The 8,831-nt window shown below is 46.1% G+C and overlaps 1 pseudogene; it reads left to right on the forward strand.

The window, feature by feature from the left end:
• The first annotated feature begins 5,322 nt into the window (after positions 1-5,322).
• Positions 5,323-8,732, forward strand: LOC102868993 (annotated as a pseudogene).
• The last annotated feature ends 99 nt before the right edge of the window (positions 8,733-8,831 follow it).

The raw sequence follows: 8,831 nt of genomic DNA on the forward strand, positions 1-8,831 counted from the left end.
ACATCTGGTATGGTATGGCAGTAGACTAGGCATATACCTCAAAGTTATTGTTATTGTTGTTGTTATATGCCATCAAATTGCCTGCGACTCATAGCGACTCTATGTACAACAGCCCTAAACCTTTCTCTATCCTTTGCCAATCTTATTCTCTCTGATACACCTACTCCCATTACCGCAGTCTCTGAATCAATCCATCTCATCCAGGGTCTTCCTCCTTGCACTGTCCCTCCACCCTCTCAAGCATGGCATCCCTCTCCAAGGACTGATCCCACCTTGTAACATGTCCAAAGTATGTCAGACAAAGCTTCAGAATTCTTGCCTCCAAGAAGCAGCCTGGCTTCAACCTCTCCAAGATGAACTTGTTTGTTCTCTTAGTAGTTCAATACTTTTCTCCAGCACCACAGCTCAAAGGCATTCTCCTTCTATCATCCCTACTCATTGTCCAGCTTTCCAATTCATAGCAAATAATTGCAAAGACCATGGCCTGAATCAGGCCCACTTTAGTCTCCTGACTGACATAAGTGCTCTTCAGTACTCTGTAGAGGTCCCTGATAGCAGATTTCCCCAATACAATTTGTCTTTTGAGTGGCTACTGGTACCATGAGTGTTGCTTGTGGAGCCAAGCAAACTGAAGCTGTTAACAATCTCAATCTCTTCAACATCTGTCATGATGCTGCCAATTGGCCCAGAGGTGAGAATCTTTATTTTCTTGATGTTGAGCTTCAATCCATATTGAAGGCTGCAGTCCTTGACCTTCTGCAGCAAGTGCTTCAGATCCTCCTCAGTTTCAGTGAGCAGGGTTGTGTCATCTGCATAATGCAGGTTATTGATGAGTCTTACTCCATTGATGCCACATTCCTCCTCATAGAGCCCAGCCTCCCAGTGAGCTGTTCTGCATTCAGGTTGAAAAGGTATGAAGATAGGACACATTCCTGACATACACACCTTCCGATTTTGAACCATGCCATGTTTCCTTATTCTGTTCTGTCAACTGCCTCCTGGTCCAGTTTGAGGTTTCGCATAAGCACAATCAAATGTTCTGGGATTTCCATTCTTTTCAGAATCAGCCACAGTTTGTTGTGATCCACACAGTCAAATGCCGTTGCATGATCAATGAAACACAGATAGTCATTCCTCTGGGAGTCTCTGCTTTCAGCAATGATCCATTTAACATTAGCTATAATATCCTTATTACCATGGCCTCTTCTGTACTAGAATGATTAATGCCCATTCCATGATCTTAGTTATTTCTGAAGAGAGAAGAAGAATGAGACTGGGAACAGGACACACAGAATGCTCTAAACTGCATCTGTAATGTTTTTGTTCTTTAAAATAATCTGTAAAAAAATATATTTAACATGTTAATCCTACTGTAGCTGATGCTGTATATATTAGGTCTCTTATTCATTTCTGGAAGAAATATTCCACAAATAAACGTTGAAGCCTCTAAAGGGTATCTTTTCTTTTACTTGATTATTTACTTATTTACCTTCTAGGAGCCAGTCCCTGAAAAAGGACATCAGGTTTGGGAAAACATAGAGGGTTCTAAAAAAAAGAGAAAGGCCCTCACCAGGTAAACATAATGAGGACAGCAATGGCCATATGCACAGGAGAGACCGTAAGATAGTGTAGGATCAGGCAGGGTTTTGATCTATTGCATATAAGGTTGCTATGAGTTGGATTAACATAACAGCATCTAATAATAGCAACAGGTACCAAGGGTTCAAGCTAGAGAGCTCAAGAGAACTCCTCATTCATTCAGTCAGTGGGTTTCAGACATCGCTTTATATTAGCTTCATCTGGAGAGCTTGCTGAGTTCAACTCCAGATTTTCTGATTCAATAGGCCTGGGGCAGAGTCCGAGAACACGCATTTTAACACGTTCCCAAGGGATGCTATTGATCTAGGAGCTACACTTTGCCTTGCATTCTTTGACTCAGCTGTAGGAGGACAGCCTTTACTTCTGTGAAGGGGGCAAGGACCAATGGGAGAATTTCTCACTGAGTTTTTATTTCCTGGCCTCTCAATATTGCAGTTCCATTTTTCTTGTTCTTTCTTACTCCTGATTTTGTATATTTTTATTTTGTTATCCATGATGGAGAGTGTTTGGTGGAGCTCCCTGATTACAACAAGCTTGGAAGCAGGAGTGGCATCCACTTCTGAAAGAGCTTGCCTCTGGAAACTCTATGACCTTGGAGAAAGGATGAAAGTTATACAAGTGTTCAGGTTTTTTATTCAAAGAGTTGTTATGAGTTGTCTATGACTCGATGGCACCTAACAACCACAACAGTCAATTGTTGGGTCCTTTGGGGCAAATACACATCCTATTTAATGTATAACCTATAAAAGATGTTTTCGTGGCCTAGTTGATAAGGAATTGCGCTGCCAACCCAAAGGCAGATGGTCTGAATCTGCCAGCTGCTCTGAGGGAGAAATATGGGTAATCTCCTTCCATTAAATTTACAGCCTTGGAAAACTTGCTGGGGTGTCAACAATTAGTTGGTTCCAACTAAACAGTAATGAGAATTACTCTATTAAAAATATTAATGCAAAATCTCTGATGGTTTTTTATAATGAGTATCTTCATTATTATTAATTCCATAATTAATTATAATAAGGATATTTTGAAAGAAATAAATATGCACATGGCATTTGACCATGTGGATCACAACAAAGTGTGGCTAGCTTTGAAAAGAATGGGAATCCCAGAACGCTTGGTTGTGCTCATGTGAATCCTATACTTGGACCAGAAAGTTGTCAGAACAGAGCAAAGAAACATTGCATGGTTCAAAATCAGAAAAGGAGTGCATGAGATCAATGTGTATCCTATTTCCGCAACTTTTTCAATCTATTTGCAGAACAGGTCATTCAGAAGGCTGGATTTTATGAGGAAGAATGTGACATCAGGATTGGAGGAAGACTCAACAATTTGTGATATGCAGATGACACAACCTTGCTTGCTGAAACTGAAGAGGGCCTGAAACGTCTACTGCAGGAGATCAAGGACTGCGGTCTTCAATATGGATTGAAGCTCAATACAAAGAAAATAAAGATTCTCACCACTGGGCCAACTGGCAGCACCGTAATAGAGGAAGAAGAGATTGAAATTGATAATTTCAGCTAGCTTGGTTCCACAATCAACACTCTTGGTGCCAGCAGTCAGGAAGTCAAAAGATAAATTAGGAAAGCCTGCTGTCAGGGATCTCTCCAGAGTGCCAAAGAGCAAAGATATCAATCTAGAAAACATGGTGCACCTGATCCAAGCCATAGTCTTCACAACTGCTTGCTATGCATCAGAAATCTGGACAATGAATAAGGATGACAGATGAATTGATTCTTTTGAGTTGTGGTACCGGAAAAGAGTACTAAACATACCTTGGACCGCCAAGAGAACAAACAGGTCTGTCCTGGATAGGGTGAAATCAAGTTGTTTTCTGGAGGCAAAGATTTTGAAGCTCCATCTCACATACTTTGGGCCAGTAGGAACTGTTGTTGTTGTTGTTATGTGCTGTCAAGTCGCTTGTGACTCATAGCAACCCTATGTACAACAGCCCTAAACTCTGCTCTGTCCTGTGCCAATCTTACCGTCTCCAACACACTCATCCCAATTACCCCAGTCACTGAATCAATCCACCTCATAGAGGGCCTTCCTCTCCTGCGCTGCCCCTCCACCCTACCAAGCATGGTGTCCCTCTCCAAGGTCCAGTCCCTCCTTACAACATATCCAAAGTATGTTAGACGGAGCCTCATAATCCTTGCCTTAAGGAACCTCCCAGTTTAACCCTTTCCAGGATGAATCTGTTTGTTTTCCTGGCAGTCCATGGTACCCGCAATACTCTTCTCCAGCACCACAGCTCAAAGGCATCAATTCTCCTTCTATCCTCCTTAGTCACTGTCCAACACTCTGATGCATAACAAGTGACAGCAAAGACCATGGCATGTATCAGACGCACCTTAGTCTCCAGAGACACACCATTGTTCTTCAGTACTTTGGAGAGGTCCCTAACAGCAGACTTTCCCATGGCAATATGTCTTTTCATTTCCTGGCCACTGGTCCCGAGAGTGTTGACTGTGGAGCCAAGCAAACTAAAGCTGTTAACAATCTCAATCTCTTCACCATCCATCCCGATGCTGCCAATTGATCCAGTGGTGAGAATCTTTGTCTTCTTGACATTGAGCCTCAATCTATATTTGAGGCTGCAGTCCTTGACCCTCTGCAGCAAGTGCTTCAGGTCCTCCTCGGTTTCAGCAAGCAGGGTTGTGTCATCTGCATAACGCAGATTGTTGATGAATCTTCCACCAATCCTGACACCACACTTCTCCCCATAGAGCCCAGCCTCCCGGATAATCTGTTCTGCATACAGGTTGAAAAGGTATGGAGACAGGACACATCCCTGGAGTACAGCCTTCCCAATTTTGAACCATTCAGTGTTTCCTTGCTCTGTCCTGACGACTGCTTCTTGGCCCAAGTATAGGTTTCTGATTAGCACGATCAAGTGTTCTGGGATCCCCATTCTTCTCAGAGTCAGCCACAGTTTGTTATAATCCACACAGTCAAACACCTTTGCATAATCAATGAAACACAGGTAGACATTCCTCTGGTATTCCTTACTTTCAGCTAAGATCCATCTAACGTTAGCTACAATATCCCTAGTACCGTGACCCCTTCTAAACCCAGCCTGGACTTCTGGCAGTTCTCTGCTGATGTGCTGTTCCAGTCGTTTTTGGATAATCTTCAGTAGAATCTTGCTTGCATGTGAAATCAGCAATATTGTTTATAGTTTCCACTCTGTTGGGTCACCCTTCTTTGGAATGGGAGCAAATATAGATCTCTTCCAGTCAGTTGGCCAAGTGGCTGTTCTCCAGATTTCTTGGCACAACTTGGTGAGCACGTCCACGGCAGCATCTGTTAGCTGAATATGTCAATTGGTATACCATCTATTCCTGGGGCCTTATTTTTTACTATTTCCTTCAAAGCAGCCAGAACTTCTTCCTTCATCACCATAGGCTCCTGCTCATATGTTGTTTCATGAAATTCTTCTGTGTCTGCCAATTTCTTTTGATACAGTAACTCAGTATATTCTTTCCATCTTCTTTTACTACTTCCTGAATCATTTAATATTCTTCCTGGCTCTTTTACATCTGGCTACCTCCGTCCATTTTCAAAATATTGGCGGTAAAGAGTGCATGATGGGAATTCAATGTTCTACAGAGCGAAGAGCGCATGCAGTTATCTCACGAATCATGTGACCTATGTTTTAGTGATCAAGTCAAGATTCAAACTCTTGATTTAAATTCTTTACTGCAAGCTCAGCACTCTTATATGGTTACTCTCTGGGTCCTGGGCCCGACTTGTCACATTCTGGAAGTTTCCTGATAGCCTCAGTTAGTGCCCAAACTTGAAAAGATGGCTTCAGATGGAGGTGCACAGGACCAATCGTCCTGGGAGCCATCCCCGCAGCCCTCCATGCAGTCAGCCTTCTCTCCAGGCAGTCCTCTGGTGCTATCTGCCTTCCCTAGCCCACTGATGATGACAGGAGATGGGGGCCCTGGCTCCAATGGGGCTGGGACTGGCAAGGTCATTGTCAAAGTCAAGACAGAAGTGGGGCCAGCTGAGCACCCTCAAACTCAGAACTTTGTTCTGACTCAGACTGCCTTCAACTGGATTGCCTCTGGCACTCCTTGCGGGGGCCCTGAGGGTCCTGCACCTCAACTTGTGACAACTTCTAATGTGACAACCATTCTGCCTGCTAAGTCTGTTAGGGTCAGCCAGGAGGGCTCCTCAGGCCTTCCTCCTCAGTTAGCTCTACCACCAGCTGCTCAACTGACTCCCATTGTTTCCCCGGAGAAGGCTTGGCCAGGGCCACATGGAGCTCCTGGGGAAGGAAGCCCTACAGCTGCCCAGTCCGGCCAACACTGGGTGATCTCTCCTATACCTCCAAAGGCGTTTATGAGAACTTCCGGCACTGGTAGAGCTGCAAAGCCTTGGCCAGGAGACATCTATCCCAAAGTCCTGATGCAGAAGCTCTTTCCTGTTTCCTTATCCTTATTCCAGTGCTTCGTTCCCTGGCCCGGCTGAAGCCCATCATGACCCTGGAGGATGGATTGCCGAGGGCTGTGCAGGAGTGGGAGCGCACCAGCAATTTTGATCGCATGATCTTTTATGAGATGGCAGAAAAGTTCATGGAGTTTGAAGCTGAATAGGAGATGCAGATTCAGAACGCACAGATGTTGAATGAGGCCCAGTGCCCACCTCCTGCAGCCCCTCTGAAGCTCGACCCTCCAAATCCTCCGCTCCTTAAGTTTGCCAGCAGCCAGCATACATTCCAAAGAAGGTAACCTCCAAAACCCGGGCCCCTCGCCGGTGACAGCGCAAATCCCAGAAACCTCCAGTTCCTGAGGCGCCCAAAGAAATCCCACTGGAAGCAGTGAATGAGTATGTTAACATCATGGAAGGGCTGTTGGGGAGCCACGCAGCCATTGGGGAGTCAAATGGAAAACAGGAAGAGGAAGAAGAGCCGCAACAGGAGGACCTGTACCCAGATCCAGGTCTTTTGGGCTACATTGATGACCTGTGTTCTCAGGAAGTCTTTGTCTCTCAGGTAGAGGCTGTCATTCACCTTCGTTTTCTATCAGACCTGCTGTCCCCAGAACAGCACAGGGACCCCTTGGCCTTGATTGAGGAACTTGAGCAAGAAGAAGGGTTAACTCTGGCTCAGCTGGTGCAGAAACGCCTCATGGCCTTGGAAAAGGAAGGTGCAGAGGTGCCTGCAAGCTGCAGTGGAGCTCAATCAGATTCAAGTCGATTTCTGATAAGGATGAAGACATGGGTGGGCGACTTCGGCTCTCACCTGGGTCTCAGGTGCCTGGGGGCACTGTCAGCCCCAAAAAGGCTGCTTCTTCAGGGAAGCAGGAAAAAGAAGGGCATGCTGGGCAGGAGCAAGTCATCAATGGCCCAAGGGAGGTGGGCAGGGATGGGGACACTTTATTGTCCCCAAGCAACTGGGACCTGAAACCAGAACTTGGATCTCAAGGCATCCAGGGACCCTTGAACACAGAGAGAAGAGGGTCTGAAACAATTACAAACCAGGTAGCCCCATGCCAGCATAGTCACCTGGAAGGTATAGTGTCTCCTGGACACTCCATGGTAGTTGACAAGACTCCGGAGGACTTGCCCCTTTGCTGGCAGGAATATCCTCAGCTGGAGGGAGCACCCTCTGTGGATGTTGGACTGGCAGAGCCAGGTCCTCTGCAGACTCAGGAGCTAGAGAGGCAAGTGCTGGGGCTTCAGACAGAGCAAGAGATAGGGGATCTTAGGGTGCTTCCTCAAGGGAAGGAACCTTTAGCATTGTCTCAAGAAGACATTGCAGGCGCCATGTGGGGAGATGACAGAGGCCCTCTAATGGTTCAGAGCTATGATCAAGATCTTTTTCCGGAACAGCTGGAGACAGGGACAGGGACTCTCTTAGTTCAGGACTTCGGCTGAGCAGTGAGATGGATGCAATAGGTTTAGAGTTGCCCCTGCAAATTGAAGAGGTCACAGACAACTTCCAAGACGGGGAATGTGTAACTGAGCACCAGGAAGCCTATGAAACACTGGGCACTGGGAACCTCTCTCTGTGCCTTGGAGAAATCACACCACATGATGAAGTGAGGAGCTCCATAATTTCCAGTGGAGAGAATGATTCCATAGATGCTCCAGAAAAGGAAAACTACTGCAGCTTGCCTGTAACTCCGAGGGCCAGCAGCCCTGACTTGACTAAAGAAAATAGCAAACACAACCCTGTAACTACTGAGGACCCCAGTGATCCGTGGGGTGAAGATTGCTATCTATTATTGGAAAGCAGAATTGATGCCCCCATACTGGGGTCTTCTGAAGAAACCCTCTTACCAACCTGTGAAAGTGATATCCTTATCCTGGGGATCCAGGAGGCTGCCTCTCCTGAGGCCAACCAAGTCGCAGTGAACAGAGGCTCTCCTCTGTTGGAAACTGCAGAACACATCAGCATACTAGATGATGGAGAGGACCATGGTCTCCAACAAGAGGAGGTTGTTGAGGGTAACTGTCCAACAAATTCTAATTCTTCTGATCTCCAAGAAAAGAGTAGATGTGATACTGATCTAAGTAGATGTGATACTGATCTATCCAAGCCAAAAGACCTTACTCCCTTAGCAGAGACTCCAAAATCAGCATCTCCTCACCAAGATCTTGGAAGCACTTCCCCTGGCTGGGGAATTAGGAATGCCTCAGTTTTTAGAGAATCATCTCCTGTGAGTGCAAAATACAGCACAGCAGATAGGGCCAACAAGGAGGAAGAAGAGGAGGATGAGGACTAAGAGCTCTCCAACTTTGCCCACCTCTTGGCCTCAAAGCTCAGCCAATCACCAAGAAGGCTCTCTCTCAGTCACCACCCTATCTTAGACCTGCCCTCTGTAAGTCAGGGGTCCAGAAGCACACTCCCCTCCCTTTCTATTGAAGCAGGTCCTCCACAGACTGTCGCCAAAACTGGGAAGTGAGCTCTGATTGGAGATCGAGCACCTGCTAAAAAGAAGTCTCATTCAGGATCTGGTGGTGGGGAAAACCCTTTGGCTCTAGTTGATCATCCCTCACAGCCTCGTAAAAGTCGAGGTGACAGTTTTGTCACGGGGAGAAGAAAGAAGCGATGTCGTAGCCAGTACGGAGTGGGAAAACCTCCGCTCACACCAGGTCACCCCCTAGGGGCTCCAGAGTAAAGGATCACCAGTGCTATATAGCAATAGACTCTTTACACAGAACTGTTTTGTTCAACAAAAGTAGTGAGGATTGGGAGGTGTCAGACTAGGGTGTAGATG

The sequence above is a fragment of the Elephantulus edwardii genome, unplaced genomic scaffold (assembly GCF_000299155.1).
Source record: "Elephantulus edwardii isolate Elephantulus edwardi_28Jun2011 unplaced genomic scaffold, EleEdw1.0 scaffold00017, whole genome shotgun sequence".
In the NCBI taxonomy this organism is placed as follows: Eukaryota; Metazoa; Chordata; class Mammalia; order Macroscelidea; family Macroscelididae; genus Elephantulus; species Elephantulus edwardii.